Source organism: Ptychodera flava, chromosome 12, assembly GCF_041260155.1.
Source record: "Ptychodera flava strain L36383 chromosome 12, AS_Pfla_20210202, whole genome shotgun sequence".
Taxonomy (NCBI): Eukaryota; Metazoa; Hemichordata; class Enteropneusta; family Ptychoderidae; genus Ptychodera; species Ptychodera flava.
Window position 1 is genome coordinate 34,311,460 of NC_091939.1, and position 18,449 is coordinate 34,329,908.

Sequence of the window (18,449 nt, forward strand, 5' to 3'; positions counted from 1 at the left end):
ATACAAACTAGAGTTTGTCGTCCTGAGGTCTGAATATGTTACTACATTCCGTAAGGTAATGCTGACACAACACTATGGCAACTCGCATTTACAATACAAGGTTTGAGCGTATATGCACAGACTCTGTTCTTGCATATTTTCAGTTATTTCCGTGGCTGACTGAGTGTAGTCTTAGGATGTAATTGCATTCGCCGGAAAGTATATCTCGTTATCGGAAAAATCGGCGTACAGTAGTTCTGCCATGGTACCATCAGCCGTACTCTAAAAGCAGACCACAGGCAAACCACTCTACAATGACAGGTGTCGGTAATTCTCGCAAACTTTCTATATTTGTTTTTATTTTGGGCAAAACTGCTAGTACTCATATATGCAATGGCCAAAAGCGGAAAATAAACACCAACTTAAGTCCGTGAATAACCGATCCGGTCACACTGAGTATAATCACATTTTAAACTGTTAAAATATGGGTTCGCATCAGTACTCTCTATTTAACAATAACAGAATGGCAATGCAGATATAGCATGTGCTTGATGTGTATACCGTCTCCTCTTAATGTTTTCACTATTATAAGAGAAATGAGAGACCTCCGCCTTTGGGAATACACAGTGTAATTGTATGAAAAACAAGGCCGGTTGGTTTCTCTCTTTTTTAGGTCCACAGTTTTGTCAAGTGCATGTGCTGGAGGTAAAAAAACATCAAAATGCCATCACAATGCCTGGTGTATTACAAGGTAAATTCACGATAACCACCAACGTTTCTGATCTTCGGTTCAATTTTCATCTTTGAGGTGTAGAAAGCCCTGATTGTCTAAGACGTCTCTTATTATAAAACAGTGTGACCATTTATCTGATCTCATTTGTCTTTTAGTGCTTGGTTGTAGAGTGGTGCCGCATCATTGACATCCTCTTCATCACAGGAAATGCCGTAGATTCGCTGGTGGATAGCGCTTGGGATATGCTTTATTATTGAAGGAGGTGGCTGGATAGCTTATCAATGTGCACTAGCTGAAAGAATATAGGTCTGACAGATAATACATTCAAACTTAGATATTCCAACTATTCATGTGTTTTCTTTCAACCATTAAAGTCAAGCCGATAATTATAATAGAGAAATAACAAAATGTATGAGAAAATTAAAGGCGAAGGACAAGCCGTATGAAATCAAATGGTCAATCTTAGCCAATGCAGCTCGAATTCCTGTACCATCCACTTATCCTGGACCCACCAACTAAAACAAAGGACTGAAGTTCGATCACAAAAGACAGTCAGAAAGTCAGTTGTACTCTACTTGTCACCGATCGGTGAAATCCGTGAAACTCTGAGTTATTAATGAGAGAGAGAGAGAGAGAGAGAGAGAGAGAGAGAGAGAGAGAGGAGAGAGAGAGAGAGAGAGAGAGAGAGAGAGAGAGAGAGAGAGAGAGAGAGAGAGAGAGAATGTGCATGTATTTTATCGTTTCCTTGGTTGATAATCGAATATAGTACGGATCGACAGAGAGAAATGCGAACAGATAATGATATACATTTATTTACAAAGTCAACGTACTTTTATACTATTGTGAAAAGCTGATATTTTGGAAAAAGTTCGCCGATATATAAAAAAAAGCTAGTGAGAGTAATAAAAACATTCAACGTCTTCACTAATCATTGCTGTACAGTTGAAAGTTTTCACTCTTGTTCGATAAGGCAAAGATAAAGGCAGCATTTCTACTCAACTGCATGAACACTGCCTATATAAACACCGAAAACCATGGTTATTATGTTTGTAGAGGGGTATAATCGTCGGAACTGCGCTCAAAGGTCGTATGCAACCCATACTACTACATCGTTAAATGTAGCAGCTATGATGATGAGGTGCATCTAGATATCGTGCACGAAATGTATTTGTAAACAAGAAACTCGCACAGGCGCAGTTCCGACGACGGGTTCCCTTAAAATGTAATCAAAAGCGACATAGATTTGGTTTTAAGTTATCATTCTGTATGAAAAATGATAAGGCTGCCTTGATTATTGTATTACTTTTGAATATCACTATGCTGACTTTTGCTATACAGTTTGTCATTATTTTGTCTTGAACACGGTCCCACCACCACGTAATTGATTGATTGATTGATTGCATCTACACTCCAATATCACGGATGAAGATGGTTTACCAAAACAGAGTTGCCAGCATCAACAATCCTTTCTGCTGTCCGTTGCATTACACGTCTGATATTTGTTGAATGACGAGGTTTTACTTCAGCAGTAGGTTTTACATCCCCAGACTTCGTAGGTACCGTAGTCATGGACCAAACATTCATTACAGTTGTAGCCACATCCATTGCATCTGTTGCCGAAGTGATGAGTGCCCGTAGAGGTACCAGCAACCTTGGAGATCAAACCCTGGCAGGCTCCACACTGAAACAACAGTACATAGACACTGGTTAATAAAACTCGAAGGAAATGTCACTATCAATCTTACATCGACCTTTGTTTTACTTTGTTTTAAGTGAGGATATTGAACTCTTTAATCTTCGATCATAAGCAGTCAAGGCATTACTATGTATACACTGAAAGAAATAGGACCTTGAAAACAAAACAAAGGACGCCTTGGGATAGTTGAAAGCAGAGGTGATCACAACATTATCTGTACATGGAAAATTACAGAGAAAATTACAGTAACTGCTATCATTTAATTTAAGCGAATTTCAAAATGATTAAGTAACGCGAAATGTTATTTAGGGTTAGGTAAAGTGTACATACAACAAATTTGCTCATGAACTGCCATGTCCTGGTAAAAATTATGGATGGAGTAGAAGAACTGGAAGTTTGATAGAACTTATCAGTCCCGCGGTGAGCCGAATAAGAAATTTACATTCCTTATCCGCACCGCTGCGGTGCGAATATAAAACATCTTCCATTTTTGAAAGCTGCCATGGGGTTTTCTGAAAGATCTGTGAAGGTACGCGATTTGTATTTCGCAGGACTTCAGGCCAGAGTCCCGGTTATCACTGCAATATATGGGGTTTGGATGGTTGTCTTACCAAGACTAAAATGGTACGCGATTTTGAAAATGTGTGTTGACAGAGTGGCTATATAACTGCTCGAGATCATGATAGAATACGGCGCAATTTATAGATGTTTATTTCACAGACCACATACGTGTTCCCATGAAATGTGCAACGCCAAGTGTTTTGGCAAAACCCCTCTTTCAAAACTGACAATGTCTAATAATGCATAACTATGGACGTATGTGGAGGTTGCCAGGAAATGCACTCTGGACTGGAGCTGTGGGTGTCAATGGCGCGCTGGCCGCTGATTGGCTAACGATAGCAAAAAATATAGCGTCGCCAATTTTGGAAATGACCCGGATTGAATGCCTGAACGCTCATAGGCGAAATGGCCGTGAATAGTCTACAAATATTATATAATCTTCGTATTTTTTAAAAATATTAAATTGTAATTATGAAGTATTGATATCACTGAGACCAAGTTACGAACGTCGCGCGCTCCATGGGATTCAATGCTAACTTTTTGATGACGTAGCGGGCCGCGTGGTCATCATCTAACTGAAAGTGAACCGGAATTATTTTCAACTTGACTTGGGATTTAAAAATTATAAAATTACATATCGGCCTGATGCATAGGATATACCGTTTTACAAAATTATGCGAAAAAAATTCGATAAACCGCATAACAGTGATACAAATATATTAATGCGCCAGTCGATGACGAAAATCGTTCTATTTTTCTGCAGGTCGTTCCCAAAAACTACCCTATCAAGCGATTTCGGGCGATCCGCCGCCCATAATTTAATGGTCACATTCAGACAGACAGCATCAAAATAAGATGTACATTAAGTTGCAAAACAACAATGTCACTTTGTAAGTTTGACTGATCGATCAATTTTGAAGAGTAGAGTGAAAGGAGCAGTTTGTTTCGCTGAGACCGGTGACAACTTTAACTGTCCTTTGACTTGGATAAGCGTCATTGAGAGTGTGTACTGTATATCTCGAGCCTTTCAGACACGGTCACCGCGTACAGCACTCGCGGTGGGTACAAAGTACAATCCACAGATATTGTATATTGCCAACTAAACATTTGAATAAAAACCAAACACATTTATTTTGATTTTGAAAAGTGACAAAAACTTATAAAGATATTCCCGAAACTTTAATATTTGTCAGCAAATAATGACGTCATAGGCTAATGTAAGTTGCATAGCATACCTTTATATTGTCGTAAGGTTGCATGCGACTAAACCTTTTCACATATACATGTAAGTTCCGCGATCTCTTTAGTGATTTTTCTGACCGGAAACATGTGTATGTCAGAAGAGGAGAATCAGCCCGATAACAACGGATTTTAAAGCATGGGGAAGGAAGGATAAGTGAAGCGATTAAACCAGCGCTGATAAACTTGATCGTGATTCACTACTGTTGGTAATTACATTTTGACAACACATGTTGTCTTCTTCAGGTAAAACTTTGGCTCGCTGGATTTCAACGGACAGTTTTATCCGACGAAAAGAAGCAGCTAGTGTGTTGTTTAGTGTGTTGTTACGGCTAAAGGTCAAGTTTATGAGCACTGGTCGAGCCGCCTCGTGTCTGTCCTTCCGACAATAGCAATAAGCCCACAGTCTTATCATTGCACACAACGTTAACTGAGTTTAGAATTCTTCTTTTCTAGCGAAGTGCTTTGAAGAATGCGAATGTACTGACCGAGGGTGGCGGTGGTGAGCGTCGCCGACGACGCCGACGGCGCCAACTTTCGCCATCTTCGATCAGAAGACAAAGGACGACGACGATACAGATGACTGCTGTGAACTTCTTCATATTCACCTCCTTTTAAGAGAAAAAAGACGACAGAAAGGTAACTATCCAATCATTCATTATCATATCAGAGTGGTTATTGCTACTTTCCGCAATGTTTGAAAATTTCACACTAACAGTGATGAATATTTGGGACAGACTTTGATTCTATGGCTTATTTCTACATAGAAAAGGATATCTAATATTCAAATAACAATGCGTTTTATCAAATCTCAGCTAACGATAAGACGAGGACATGCAAGATATTTTAGCTCCCGTTGTAGCGTCATTAGAACACAGTCTTACCTCAACCTCTTCAGTCACAGGACTTGTTTCTTGAAGACGGTCCTACCAAGTACACAGGTTCCTAACGGAAGAGCGGTTTTTGTAGAGAGGTTTGACAGGCTCAACAACAGACCGCTTCAACGGGGCGGAGAACATCAGGGTACAGTTTCTCTTTCATGCATTCTCAACAATAGATTTTCAGTATTTTAAGCCGATCGTATCCGGGTATGTATTTCTTTAGAAAGTGATCAGTTGCTGCCAAAAATATAAGATCATGCCTGTAAGGGAATTCTATTCACAGTTTGAAAAGACCTTTCATTTAACGTTTATGAGCACTTTCGAACTTTCCCTTTCCTCAAGGCACGTTTTTTCTCTTACAAGGCCGAACAAAAAAAATTGTGCTGTTCCGATACCCCGATCTACCCTATTTTTTACCGCCGACCCTTAACTTTTTAGAGCTACGTAAACACGGAAGTAAAAAAAAAGAAAGAAAAAACCCGTAAAAATCACGCGTTCGTTACTTGGCATTTGATTTTTGCTTGAACGAGGATGTCTTTTATGTTTTTTCACTTTTATATGTATGATACGTTTTTCTGGAAACGTTGTGGCCAGTGTTTGACCGCCCTGAACCCCTGAAAAATGCATATCTAAAAATAAAAATATTTTGAAAAAAAATTCCTACCCACATACCTACCCAAATTTTGAAAACTATGTTATCGGAACAGCACAAAAATGTTTTTGGCCTAATCGTGATTTGTCGGTTTAATCAGGTTTTCGTGGTAATTCGTTTGCCATCGACGTCCTCTCCGCGCCTTTGGCAAGAACAACGTAAATTTAAATCTCTATTTCACTGCAAGTAGATCCATTCAGGTGCCGCCAACTGGTAAATTTCGTGAATTTCTCAAAATCATCACAAAACCTGTTTTGAAGGCTGATATACCGATTTTTCTTATTTTTGACCCTGACCTAAAATTTGGAGTGAGAGCTGTTCGTAACTGCCCTCCCACTGGCATACACTGAAAATGTGCCCTCCCACTGAATTTTGATGCCCACTGCCCTCCGGTATCTACAGTCTGCCCGCTCCCCACTCCCCACAACAATTCAAGCTCCCCGCTGCCCTCTCCCCACTACTGAAATTCCCCATTGCCAACTAGATGCCCACTAGGCAACCCAGATCAACACAAAACCATGCAAGCAGTTAGCAGTATACCTTGGAACATTGTTCCCCTCTCAGTTAGGTTCTATTAAGCCGTATTTCCCCTCCCTCTACGTATTTTCCGGTGCCCACTGTCAAAAATTTTCTCCCCGCCCGCTGAAAGTAATGAAATTTCTTCCCCGCCCACAGTAAATATCGATATTTTCTCCCCGCCCGCTGATTATTTTTGAAATCTGCCCGCCCGCTGAAAAACTTCGCACGAACACCTTTTTGCACGAACAGCTTCGTTTGCGGCACCTGTCCATTTCATGGCAAAAATTGAGCTTTTGAACTTCCTATTGTTTTCTACTCATGGAAATTTGTCATCGGACACTAACTTAACCCTACTCCAAATTTTAGTATAAACTATGTCCCGATGAGTGCGGTCTGACCATTCTGATCACGTCTATACTGTGTGCTGTTCCAAGGACAAAGAGGTTAAATTCTTAGTCTTTGCATCAAAGTGGTGAACACCTAGGATGGAAAATCCCTTCCGCGTCATAAGGAAATAGCAAGGCATTAAATTGAATGGCATTGTGCAGTTTTCTACTCTTTAAAATAGGCAGGATTAGCCCTAAAGTGGGACCTCGGGGCGGGACCTTTCGGAGTATTGATAAACAAAATACATTCAATGTAAAAGTTGCGTAAACAAGAACGTGGAAAATTTGATGACCCGATTTGTCTCTGGACGTTGCCTGGGGCTCGGTGTATTTCCTCATAGAGCTAGACTCGTTCGGTCAGTGCATTCAACTTGTTCGTAAGTCTTACACACCAATGATATATCATTTTCCAACGTGCATGGGCATGCCACTAATAGGTTGCATACCAAAGGCCTCATTCACGTTCAACATTTGCGTGTTGATCATTTTAGAGTATAACTGTCGAGGTCATCACATTTGCACAAAGATGAGTTCGGAGTACACTAAAGGGAGGCAGTCGTGAGAGCTCATGCTCAAAGCTAGGTCGCCGGGGACCCCCACGACCGATGTAAACACTATATCTAGTACGGTACATTGACGATTGATGAACGTTAAAACATGTTTGTGCACAATGAATATCGTAAAATTTAAATGTTTCAGCTATGTTGACTTGATACATCTAGATATCATGCATGAAATACATTGTTTGTAAACAAGTAAGTCGCACACGCGCAGTTCCGACGACTGCCTTCCTTTAAATAAGCCTGCCGCACACGAGAGAAATTAGCTGAGCAAAATTTCGTTCGAGGCTGTTTGCTCAGCTAGTTTACTCTCGTGTGCGGGCGATTTTTCGTGTGCGGCAGGCTTTCGGGAGCGTTCAGTTATTATGGCCGGGGGTGGGCCGGCAAATTCTTCCTGCGCATCAATCAAAATAAATGAACCCCCCTACCCATTGTACTAAAAAATTGATGACCTCCCTTTTAAGATGACAACAATTTCATGACCTACCCAAAACACACATCGCTCGAGTAAAGCTGCACACACAAACACCTCAGGGGGGCGATAGAATCCAAAAAAAGATTCTCAGATTTTTTGAAATGGCCTCTTACAAACGCACAAGGTGTTAATATTCAAATTTCTCCTTCTGGGTTGCTATAATTTTGAAATTACCCCTCAAACGGATTGGACAGAAATTACAGGTGGATCGAAATATTTTTGCCAAGCATATGTGTACAAAAATTTGATATTTGGATTTAATTGATAATTAGCTGTTGATAATGTTGATTCAATATACATGGTAGTCTATGAGAAAACTATGTAATACTTTTTCAATACAAAACTTCCAATATCTATGCATTTATAGACATTAGCTACTTGAGATAAATGTACTTAATCTGAATAGGGTTGTTAAGTACATTTATAGATATCATGCGTGAATTTTCATTAGCCTATTTCACCCTGGAACGCATTTCAGCAAATTGGCATTCTTACCCGTTGATTTCTGCTGCAGCATCGAAGAATAAATGGAGGGCCACGAGACTGAGTGACAGGACTACAGAATTTAATGATGTCAAATGCCAATTTTTTGTCATGGGCAGTACCTATGTAAATGTCACCATTTTCCTATGCTCTGGGAATGTAATCACATCATGAGACGACTAGCAGAGATTTTGAAAGGTTTAAAAACTCTGCTTAGATCCTTGTAACCTTCAAGTAATGCCATTTGTAATGACAACATGTGTAGCCATTTGAGATATTTTGATTATGTTCTTGAAAAACAAGTGTATTTCTTATTCCTTTTCCAAATCCGCCTGTAAGTTTTCTATGAGGTAGGAAGAGCTGCTGAAGGACAGTATATTGTATTGACTTTATCCCGGTGATAGAGGGCGCTGTTATTTATTGCACACAGCCTTTCCATAACTTGCTATCAAGATCATTTTGGTTTAAAAATTATTTAAGGTCAATGCTAAAGATGTACGCACATATCAAATACAATTATTTTTAAAAAAATAAAACAGTATGTCTGCCAAACACAAAATATTAAATCAGGTTCTTAGTGTGATTTGGTCAGGTTACGTGGTAGTTCACTGTTAGGAATGTCTCGTCTAAACTGATAAGCCAGCCCTTTGAAATTTCGCAGTCTAAATGAGTAACATGTCCTTACGTCTGACCCCTTTGACCTCGGAAATTATGGGCATCTGAAATAAAAGTCTCTCTATCAAAGGAAACGTCTTGTAAATCAAAAAAGTCAAGCTGGAAAAATGTCATTCTCTTAGCAAATATTGATATGTCAGCAAGTCTAAAAACTCAAGTTACCATATTCTCAGGGCGATACTTCTTAGAATGAGGGGGACTGGTTGCCAGGAAAAGAAATGTGCGCATTTCCAGCAAAGGCGATGCCGAGTACACCTATGCCCCTAGCAGAACCATTCGGTCACACAAAACCTGTACGTAGAGCGATATTAAAGGTAGAATGCTCCTCGGGAACAGATTTTCGGACTCTCAAAGTTTTACAATCCTTTAAATTTCTGATCTACTTCTTGTGGGGCTCATTTTAAAACTCTTGGAGTGAGAAACATTTTCAAGGTCTTAGTGTTTCAAAAATTTTAATTTTTCTCATGGAGTTAACACATGCATGGCGGCCATTTTGAATTTCAAATATCGGTAAATCTTGGGTAAGCTGTTTCTCTAGTACCAAAATTTGCTCGGTGATCCCCTCATATTTATTAGCTCCGCTGTCAGCGACGCGGAGCTTATCAAATAGGTTGATTTTCCGTCGTCGTCCGTCATCCGTCGTTGTCTGTCGTCCGTCGTCGTCCGTCGTCGTCCGTCGTCGTCCGTCGTCGTCCGTCAACAATTGCCTTCTCCTCTGAAACCGCAAGTCCAATTGCTTTGAAATTTTATATGCAGTTCAATTGGGGTGACCTTACTTAAGTTTTTTCAAATTTTGGTGAAATTTGCATTTTTGTATTTTTGGGGCATTCTTTGGTGTTTTCGGTTAAAAAATCTTCTTCTCTGAAACTGCTTGTCCGATTGCTTTGAATTTGATATGCAGTTTACTTAGGGTGGCTTCAGTCAGATTTGTTCAAATCGTGGTGAAATTTGCATATTTGTATTTTTAAGGCAATTTTGTCATTTTTGGTAAAAAAAACCTTTAAAAATCTTCTTCAAAACAACTGGTCAGATAGCTTTGATATTTGATACATATGTCTCTCAGGATGATCTATTCAAGATTTGTTCAAATTGTGCGGAAATATGCAAATTTGCATTTTTAAGGCAATTTTTGCCATTTTTGGTCAAAAAATGTATTTCTCAAAAAGTACTGGTCTGATAGGTTTGAAATTTGGTGTACAGGTTTCTATAGATGAACTAAGTAATATGTATTGAATTTCTGATGAAATCTGTGATTTTGTATTTTTGGGGCAATTTTTGCCATTTTTGGTCAAAAAATGTGTATTTCCAAAAGTACTCATCTGATAGCTTTGAAACTTGGTATACAGGTTCCTACAGATGAACTAAATGATATTTATTGAAATTATGATGAAATCTGCAATTTTGTATTTTTGGGGTAATTTTTGCCACTTTTGGTCAAAAAATGTGTATTTCCAAAACTACTCATCTGATAGCTTTGCAATGTAGTATACAGGTTCCTACAGATCACCTTAATGTTATTTATTGAAGTTATGGTGAAATCTGCAATTTTGTAATTTTGGGGCAATTTTTGTCATTTTTGGTCAAAAAATGTGTTTCTCAAAAAGTACTGGTCTGATAGCTTTGAAATTTGGTATACAGGTTTCTACAGATGAGCTAAGTAATATATATTGAATTTCTGATGAAATCTGTAATTTTGTATTTTTGGGGCAATTTTTGCCATTTTTGGTCAAAAAATGTGTATTTCCAAAATTGCTCATCTGATAGCTTTGAAATTTGGTATATAGGTTTCTATGGATGAACTAAATAATATTTATTGAAATTATGATGAAATCTGCAATTTTGAATTTTTGGGTCAATTTTTTCCATTTTTGGTTAAAAAATGTGTTTCTCAAAAAGTACTGGTCTAACAGCTTTGAAATTTGGTATACAGGTTTCTATAGATGAACTGAATTTGATCTTTTGAAATTATGATGAAATCTGCACATTTTATTTTTTGGGGCAATTGTTGCCATTTTTGGTCAGAAAATTTTATTCTCCAAAAAACTACTCATCAGATAGCTTTGTTTGACATGTTCTTAGGGATGAGCTGATGTGATATATTCAAAGTATGATGAAATCTTCGATTGTGTATTTTTGCAGCTATTTTAGCTATTTGAGCTATCAAAGATTTCCACCTTCTTCATCAAAATGTGTCAAAAATAGTTATTCTCTACATAAACACAGCGGAGCTATATCGGCCGCTAGGTCGCTTGTTTTTGCTTTGGCGAGAGAATGGTTGAATGTTTTATAGAGGAAAGTTTGAACAGAAGTGTAAGTCTTTCACTTTCGAGGCGCATACTAACTTAAATAGAATCTGTGCCAGTATACGTAAGAGCTTTTTTGTACAATACGTACAATTTACCTCTTTAGAACCTACAGAATCTTGAGACGGTCACCGATCCCCTGAATGACTTACAAAGGAAACGACAGAAAGATCTCAGGTCGCCTTTATATCAAGGTTATAACCTCTCTTGAAGTAAAAATGTTAATTTTTTTTGTAGAGAAAATTAAAATCATTTAGCTGTTTGACTTGTTGTTTGTAGATGTTGACATTTACTTTGTGAATTTACTCACCACAATTACTACTACTACTGATGGGTTCTTATCTAGCGCACATATCCACAAGTACTTGTGATCAAGGCGCTTTACAATTATTATTACCCCTGGTCACTGAACCTAAGCCAGTGGCCACTGGCTTAGCCACTGGCTCTAGCCACTGGCCCATGATGCCTCCACTTCATTAGGAACTGTCAACAGTTACTTTAATTCCCTCATCATTCATAGAAAACCTGTCCATGATAAGTCGTTCTCAATCCTAGTCTTCAACACTAAGGCATTAGCTACTCTTTGGTAGCTGCGATAAAATGAAAATTGAGCTAGTATCTGCAACGATAAATTTATTGTCGAAAGCAAAAACTTGATTGACTGACTGATCGACTGATTGATTGAGTGACTGTTCGTACACGCAAAATACATCACTGTTCAGTTTATAATCTTGCACGAAAAAGCAGTAATTTTCGGAGAAATGAGATTAAAATGGAACATTCACGATTGGCGTATCCGTGCTTTTATTTAACCTTTGTTGTTGTGTTTTAATCATGTATCGTAAAACCTTCAACAACAGACAAAGTAAAACAGGCATATGCCTACACCTATCTACTTTACCTTGCTAAATGGAATGTAAATAAATGAATGGCCTGTTCATACAAGTTTCACATATTTAATCGACCACAAAAGTTTTGAATGTTATGTACACAATCAAAGTATTAAATCAAGTGTTAGTAAGCAACGTCTCAAAAACAGTTAATTTGAAAAGAAACAGACATGTCAGTGAAAAGGTTTGAAAAGAAACGTTATCTTTTAGAGTGTTAAAACTGTAAATTTGTCACAGACATTTCCTCGGAATGTTCCTTTGCCTTTACAATAAGTTAAAACCTCATAAATGAGATTTTTGCTGATAATAGTTGTCAAAAGTATTCTCAATTACTTAATTGCTCAACTGAATCACAAATCGCACGTATAATACTTTCCAAAACAGTACAGCAGTTTATCAAGAATGAATATATGCCAAGGGGAAAACCATACTGAACTTTGATGCTGCATGCTGTGTGTGTTAAAGGTCTTCGATTAAATCAGGAGAAAAGTCCATCTACATACTGATGGTGTCTTCACTTCTCGATTCTCCAGTGGTCGCTCAGCTATTACGGACAGTATTGTACAGAAGAGCAGCTTGTCCTGCACCCATAGAGATCCATTCCATTGCAGGAGTACATTCTACACTCTCTGCATCCGTGTCCACAACTCGAACAGGTGCCGAAATTGCGGGAGCCTCTAGGAGACGTTGCCCTCGATACCAGCCCATTGCATCGTCCACACTGAAGAAAATAAAAATAGAAACAATATTATTTTTTTATTGGCCGATAATATGAGTTTATTCCAGAGCACCGAGCCGGGCGTATTGCATATCTTTTGATGTTAAAACATCAGTGAAAAAAGCAGTCCTTCAGTTAATTTTATTTACTGATTTTTGACTACAATGTATTATTGATATTTGTTTGAAAAATGTGATTACTACAAAGAGTCAGAAAAGTCAAGGTTAAGGCCAGAGAAACTTTGTATCTAAATCTGATGAAGAACGAAGTAAAGTAACTGACATCTTTACCGATTCCGCAAAACAGACAAAAATGTAAATTTACTACATAACGTCAGAATATGGTAAACGCTGACAATTGATGTACGCTTTCCATTTCCAATCTCTTGTGGCACATCACTAGTGGGACGAAAATATCGGGCTACGTTTCTGCATATTTCAGTAGTCGTTTTGACATATGTTTGCTATATCACTAAAAACATGTTTCAGAATAGATGGGCTGGGACAGTAAGACTGTTTTTTCCAGTAGAGAATACGGATGTACGAGTCAAAGCAGCGCGACATTAACAAAAATAATTTTCTTAGTATAGTGCGACTACCGAGAGCTTGAATACACTTTGAGATATTTTAGAACCACTTGGGTTATAGATCAATCGTTAACGCATTATAATACCTACTGAGTTTTGATAAACACTGTGAAAGCGGTTTTCAACTCGGAAGCAGATAACACTGGTTTCTGATCAAGGTAACTGCTCTTGACGTGAACTGTAAAAATATCTGCAAGATTTCACATGGTTACTTGGAATACTTATACTAACCGTGGATGGTGGCGATGGTGGCGGTGGTGGTGGACTACGACGTCGTCGTCGACGTCTTCTCCAACCTTCACCATCTTCAACTAGGAGACAGAGAATGACGGCAATACAGATCACAGCAGTGAATTTCTTCATCTTCAACACCTTTTAATGAAACGTAGAGACGGTACAGTCGCGTACAAACATATTGTTTGGTCATAAATGTAACAACATGAATATGTCTGTATCTCTGAGATACTGATATTTACATCTAAAATCAGCGTTTCAATAGTATCTGTCTATGTCACTGTCCATATATATATATATATATATATATATATATATATATATATATATATATATATATATATATATATATATATATATATATATATATATATATATATATATAAACACTCACCCAAACGTATACAGATGTCCGCGAGGAAAAAATTACAGTGCTCAATGCCAAAAGCAGAGCGTTATAAATCATAACACTGATTACTTAAGTTACAAAGTACTACTATCCGTCACTTAAGTTTCAAGCATCTTGCAATCTCAGTCTAAAAATTGCGATAATAATACAATAATAATATTTATTTCTTTAAAGCGCACTACACATACGTCTCAGTGCGCTTTACACATTTAAATCCATAAAAATACCAGCAAAGTAAGACAAAGTTAAAATGTAAAAACAATCACATTGTGCTAAAAACGTACATGGTTAAAAATAATGAAAATTTCTGCAGAGTAAAGACAGTCAAAATACCAAAAACATTATTAAAATCCTACAGAGTGAGTAGCAGAAAACGTTAAAATAAAATAAATAAATAATAAATCAAGCATCAGCGGTTACGGTAAAATTAAGACCCTTAAAACAGTCAACGGAGCTAGCATTAAGGATTTCTAGAGGCAATGAGTTCCATAGAGAAGGTGCGCAGACAGAGAAAGCTCTCTGCCCATGATATGCCCTGTTGAACATTCCACGCGGTAGCACTAAACGTAAGGAATCACTCGATCTGAGATCTCTGGCAGGGGTGTATATCTCGATCAGATCCATGAAATAAAGTGGAGCAATATGATGAACTATTTTATAGGTCGTCAACAAGATTTTGAATTTAATTCTAGCTTCAGCCGGCAGAAGTGTAGATCAATGAATACAGGTGTGATATTATCAAATTTTCAAAAATTATCAAAATTGCGATGTGAATGAAACTTAAGTAACATATATCTTACTTTGTACTTGAAGTAATTTGTGTTATTGTATATCACAATTTGGATAAGAGAGTGTGATTTACATTGTAACGCTTACCTTGCTTGTTCTCGACACTGGTATCGCACCTCTTTCAGTAAACGTTGAAAATGAATTAGTTTAGGCTCGTCATGTACTTATATACTGCCGTGGTTAGATACACTTAGGGGGTTTAAGTCCCGAAATATTGGATGCATCCGTGACACATCCGGCTACTATCCGGTTGTCCGTGAATAAAGGCATTTTTCTTCAGCAGGGGGTTTCACCTGAACGTCAACTATTGCTTTATTTTGTGAACGATGACACTATATTGGTTCCTTTGAGCTCCAAGGAGGAAGTAAACTAGCTAAAGGCACAGACAAATAAAGAGGCAGTCTCTCTATTTATCTGTGCTAAAGGCTTTTAGGTTTTTCTTTATCCATCGCCATAACTTTTTGCATAGAGTTTTGTCTGAACAAAGACAATGAGAATTTATTTGTAGTCTCTAGAAGAACGAGCATATTGTGTTCGCCGAATATGCAAATATCCCGAGAATCTAAATTTCGAAAAGTGATCGACTTAAAATGTTCCAGGTAGCCGTATTGTTATGCTACTGCAAGGGGATTTCCACAATAGCCCCCGAAAAGGCTTGGGACTGGCAATAATGACATCACATGCAAACTTTGAGTTTAGCAACGTTTAACCTGCCAGATTATCTTGGACTCCTAAATATCCACTTAAACGAAACGCAATTCCTGAAAATGCTAGTAGATTTGATCATAGTTGTATAATTTTAATTTGCAAGGATAAATCCAAGAATGTATTAAAAATCACAGAAGACCAATGCCCGCTTTTTTGTTTACATCACGAAAACGTGATTAGAAGTAAGATGACTTATCTGCGTTTCGTATTCATTTTTAAACTGGAGTTCCGCCTTCCTCGTGCAGGTCAAGAACCCGTGTTTAGAGATATTAGACAGAGCAGTGAGGTAAGGGAGAGTCTTGTAGATTGATATCTCGCATGGCGTCTGTAGGCTTTACCTCTGCGAAATACAGTGAATCAGAATCTAGCCTTGCTACTCTAGACTTCTAATTTTTCCTGCCCGATGACGCATTCGTCGGTTCCTACACACGACTCGGAGATGAGGACTCTGACAAAAACCACCACAATTCGCTAAATCAGATCTGACCGTTGTGTAAAATGAGGAATATAATTTTTCAGCTTTTTAAAAATTCATTAAAAAGAAATAAAAGTCGTTTAAGGAATCGATGCGGAATGTCTTTTTTCCCTTGCTTCTATTTTAATCGACATGTATCTTTAAAGATGGTCTTTTTTCAAAAACTAATTTTGAAATATGTGAGCACAAACGATTAATGTGACAAACACAAATCTGATTTCGAAAAACGAATAACTAATTTACAATTACTGGACTAACAAAGAATCACGGTTATTGGTTTGTCTCCCAAACATTTTTGTAGTACAACACGACGCCGCTACCATGATGACAATTTGAGGAATCCTCTAGTTCTGAGATTGAATGCAGTTTGTGTATTTGCTCAAATTTGGTATCTGCATAAATGTGCAGGGAAATAAAGAATGGAAAATTTTCTGATGTTCCCTAACATAATTACTTTTGCATGAATAAGAAGGGGAATAAAAAAAACCCATAAAGTTTGCCGGGACTAGGGATGACCTGTCTATTGTATATTTTGATCTCAGACACAATGATTAGAAGAGTGGAAGGAATTCGATCTGTTTGCTCTACGGTGCATGTCGCTGGAAATGTCTTTCAAAACATTTTGACTCTTGAGGTAGTCTCGGTTGCCAGGGATACTGATTCAGCAGTTTACCGTCCAGGAATATTTCACGTACATAGCTTTGGCAAAGTCGATTTTTAATTGAAAACTTTTGTCGTGCAAAGTTTGTCTTCGTTCATTATGGGCCGGGAGGGGTGAATTATTGCTTAAATATATGAATATGAATATACATTTGTGCTATAGCTGTCCTGAAATGTCTTGTCAAGCTTTGTTTTTTAAGAAGCTGAAATTCACTGTGAAATGACGCGACTGCATGATGCTTCGTGTAGTCTCTGCCACGGTGCCTCCGCTGACCTTTGAAAAAACCCCGCAATATAAAAGAAACACAAAGCGAGGGTCTATACACAAAGGCTGTGTATTTGATCTAATCAGAGCATGTCTACCACAGATTTTGAAGTGTTGAGGACGGCCGAGTTGTAAGGGTAAAGGGAATATGCACACTCAAAGCAGTGACAACGCTCTGGATAGACGTACAACAACAATTTAAAACAACAGGGTTTTCTCTCGACTACGCATGCGCAATTGAGCAAATTGCGCTTTTCGCGCCATTGTCTGCCCTGAAAAAGTTACTGACCAGTGCGCGGAAATCGCACACAAAACACAGAAAGCAAAGATGTCCCATATTTGAGGATGTCCCAAGTGCATAGTGTAGCGACCTGTGAATTTTATGTTGTTTCTAGTCATAATACTCCCTCGGAAAAGACAAAGCCTGTCATTCAGCTTTGGTGACATCCATGACTTTGAGTGAACCCATCGAAAAGAACAGCCAACGACGTATTTGCGGTTCAGTCTCCACGGATACTAGTGCAATTTGATGTTCATGTTTTCATAGTGATAAATTTTGAAAGCAGGAAACAATCATCAATGATGGGATAATGGAAAATTCTAGGTTTAGACGATCGATCTCGATCACAATAAAACACAATCGTTTGATCGGCTCCTAGTAAGTGTAGGCCTACTCGGTACTTCTGATATCTTCATTCGGGGGATGTGCCGGCCAATTGAAAGTCGAAAACAGATCAACCCATGTATATTCCAAAAATATGGCCCATTATTAGGATTTGCTTGAGAAAGTTGGGGAATTTCACCTCGGCGAAATAAATAAATAAATAAATAAATAAATAAATAAGTAAGTAAGTAAATAAATACATTGTGCTGTTCCGATAACATGGTTTTGAAAAATACGGGGAGGTACGTCGGCAGGGATTTTTTTCCAAAATATTTCTATTTTTAAATAAGCATTTTTCAGGGGTTCAGGTTGGTCAAACACTGGCCACAACATTTCCAGAAAAATGTATCATATATGTGTAAGAAAAAAAAACATAAGAGATATCCTGTTCAAGCAAAATTCAAATGTCAAGTAACGGACGAGTGATTTTACGGTTTTTTTCTTTCTTTAAATTACTTCCGTGTTTACGTAGCTCTAAAAAGTTTAGGGTTGGCAGGTAAAAAATAGGGTAGGTCGGGTTATCGGAACAGCACAATTTTTTTGTTCGGCCTTATTCTGTTGCATGTGACGGTTTTCCTGAAGCATGGGACATTTGTTTTGTTATCGACCCATGCTTAGTGCTTTAGGGATAAAAAACGACCTTTGTTCAGGGATTTTTACGTGAAACAGTGACCCGTTCGGGCGGAGCATATTTTCATGGATTTAAACCTCAAAAATAGGACACGAACGTTTCCAAGGGAACAAATACGTCAAATTCTGAATCGGAAAACCTGGGTGTGACAACTCGAAAGAAGATGGAGAGCAGCCGAGCACATCAAAAACTGACAAACATCATAATGTCGATGTTAGTACGGGTGGTGCATGAGACATAGACGACGCAACCGAACTTGGTGACGATCGTAATGATAT

The 18,449-nt window shown here is 38.1% G+C and overlaps 1 long non-coding RNA gene across 1 annotated transcript; it reads right to left on the reverse strand.

Annotated features, from left to right (window-relative positions):
* Window positions 1-1,498: 1,498 nt before the first annotated feature.
* On the reverse strand, window positions 1,499-15,088 carry LOC139145722 (uncharacterized). Its single transcript, XR_011554994.1, has 5 exons — window positions 14,856-15,088; window positions 13,568-13,708; window positions 5,093-12,753; window positions 4,697-4,819; window positions 1,499-2,393 (listed from the first exon to the last, which is right to left on the reverse strand). It is a non-coding gene; the product is annotated as an uncharacterized lncRNA (long non-coding RNA).
* Between the last annotated feature and the right edge of the window lie 3,361 nt (window positions 15,089-18,449).